Genomic DNA, 3,028 nt, shown 5'->3' with positions numbered 1-3,028 from the left:
TCCGATCAATTGTGGGTTTATGAACTTGATTATCTATGAATATTATTTGATTCTTCTCTGAATTCTTATATACATGATTTGATATCTTTGCAAGTCTCTTTGAATTATCGGTTTAGTTTGTCCTACTAGATTGATCTTTCTTGCAATGGGAGAAGTGCTTAGCTTTGGGTTCAATCTTGCGGTGTCCTTTCCCAGTGACAGCAGGGGCGGCAAGCCACGTATTGTATTGTCTCCATCGAGGATAAAAGATGGGGTTTATATCATATTGCTTGAGTTTATCCCTCTACATCATGTCATCTTGCCTAATGCGTTGCTCCGTTCTTATGAACTTAATACTCTAGATGCATGCTGGATAGCGGTCGATGTGTGGAGTAATAGTAGTAGATGCAGAATCGTTTCGGTCTACTTGACACGGACGTGATGCCTATATTCATGATCATTGCCTTAGATATGATCATAACTATGTTCTTTTCTATCAACTAGATGACCCGTTGCGCCAATGGCGCAAGGGGCGAGAGCAAGAGAAGTATGGTTGGAATGTGTATTTCATTTAGAAATGCATCTTTAGATCACATCATGTCAGCTCTTGAGCGGAAGATGGACAGCGAAAGGCAGGGCACGACTTTCCCTCATTGTTATGCGTTGTAATCAGCACATTTGGTTTTCTTGTTGAGCAATTGATGCTTTAAATAATGAAAACCAGTGAAAATAGATAACTATAGATAAGAGTGGCATCATGGATATTAATAGATGGATGTACATCACCAGAGGTAATATATGCAGGGGCATAAGCGAAGTGTTGGAAAAGCAACATAGCATCGTTCCAAAGGCAAACAATGGCATTTATAAGACATGAAAGTAGCTTGGTTTGGATCTTAAACAGGGAAATGCATCAACAAAGGTTTGGCATGACTCTATGAGCGCCAAAGACCTCATTTGTAAACACGGCAGCAACACAGCAGTAGTTTGTTCAAAAGGGTGCAAAGATAAGGTCTTGAAAACAGCGACGATGAAGCAGTCTTCACTTGTTCTTGTGGACGGCGCCCTTAGCAGTGAGGGTGGAAGTAGCGAGGGTCAAGGCATCAAGCTTCTATATACAAATCAACCTGATGGAAAAGACAGAAAAGTTCATAAGACAAGAGATCCACATGCCATCGCAAGTTAATAAGAGTTAAATTGGTATCATAATAAAGCCCGTTATGTATGCAGTCCATTAGTTACTGATAAAAGGTGTAGACAGGAATAAATACATCAGTTGATATAGAAGGCATAAGGCAAGGATAAATCAGTGAAAGGACTATAGGTATCATCAGGATACTAAACAATATTCTAGAATCACCTGACAGCATTTCTGGGTATCTATATGTCATATAAAAGACAACACAATGTAAACCATGGTAAGTGGAAAATAACCAAAAGAAAGGCATGAACAAATCTGTGAGAGAACTATAGGTCGTTGGAATAGACGTACCACACACGCATGCTTATCCCCAAGCATGGAGCAGCTACTATTTTTTTTATGAACCGGTCTTTGTAGTAGCAGCAGCACCCCTAAGATCAGAATGTTTTCAGCAAAAGGAGTATATGAGATATATATATTCATATTGTATATGAACAGGGAAAAAACCTAACAAGGCAAACTAAGGAAACAGTGGAATCAAAACTATAATTGCTATAGCATCAGAAGATCCATTGCACGGGGTTTCCTAGCTAATTTTTTAATGATCCACGCGTGCATTTCCAGTTTGGATAGGCAGGTAATAGCATCTTTTGCTTCATTGCAGAGAGATGGCGTACATTTTAAGTCTAGGTGGCTGAGCAAGTGCAGTTTCCATGGTCTTAGCAAGTGCAGTGGCAGCAGTACCATCGTCAACATCAGTCAGTTGAGATCCCTGTGGCAGCGCCCAGTTAACCATTGGGAACCATGCAAGAGGAAAGCAACAAAAAATTGAAAGAGGAAGCTAGATCCAATAGAAATGCTAACAGTCGTTGAAACAGATGAATCTATGGAAGCTGGTGTAATCACCTGGGCACTGTTCTTCTGCTGCCAAACAAGGATACGTGCATGGGGCAGACCCCCCTTTTGGAACTCCACGGTGTGGACAACTGGAGAATAGAAAGTTCTGATAAATGAAAGACAGGATAAGCAAGATGTATGGCTAAGGAAAAGTGGGTTAGAGGAAGAAATGGCACCGGGCACAGTACTAGCAACGACAGTGCCGAACACCTGCCCGGTGCTGATTTTCTACAGGTAATCAAGAAGCTTCATCTGATGCAGTCGTACGGTAATATCAGTCCTGTCGACTGCTTTTTGCCCATGTTCAAGACCCTGAACTATCTCAGGCCACTCCAGATCACACGCGAAGGTCGTGATTATATCAGGCAAGCCATGTGCATATGAAGCAAGCAGTCACTTCATCGTGGAAGTTTTCTCACTTCTATGCCTAATAATCAGATTCTGGGATCATCAGAATGCAGATGTGATTTAATTAGCACGATGCAAGGGAAATCATTTCAGCTGCAACATATGTCTTCATCACTTGTAATTAAATAAGAAACATGAATCATATAGGACACTATATGATCAAATTTGTGATCACCAAAAAAAGCACCTTAGTTGAACAATCACGAGAAAGGACACTAAGAACACTCTAAGCTCATACACCCTCCTTGTTGCAACATGGGAAGATGAATATCAGAAGATATCCAGGTGATCCACAACACCATAGAGCATGCTGTGATCCATCAAAATGCATCCACTATCTAGCGTTAAAGCAACAGACTGTTAAATACATGCCAATTTGCACCAAATCTAGTATAGTACTCTAGCTAGCAATCCATGTCCTCAATGCAGCCGTGAAGCGGAAGTGAGCAGAAAATATTTATCACTAATTAAATGTTTCCCATTTCAAATGACTGACGATTATATAATGTGCAAAACACTAACTATCTCTGGCCAACGTATGACGCAGATCTTTCTCATTTCAAATGACTCTGGTAAAAAAATATAGCCACTATCTCGCAACTC

The sequence above is a fragment of the Triticum urartu genome, chromosome 3, assembly GCF_003073215.2.
Source record: "Triticum urartu cultivar G1812 chromosome 3, Tu2.1, whole genome shotgun sequence".
Lineage (NCBI taxonomy): Eukaryota > Viridiplantae > Streptophyta > Magnoliopsida > Poales > Poaceae > Triticum > Triticum urartu.
The sequence above is the reverse complement of the archived record's forward strand: the minus strand, read 5'-3'. Positions refer to the sequence as shown.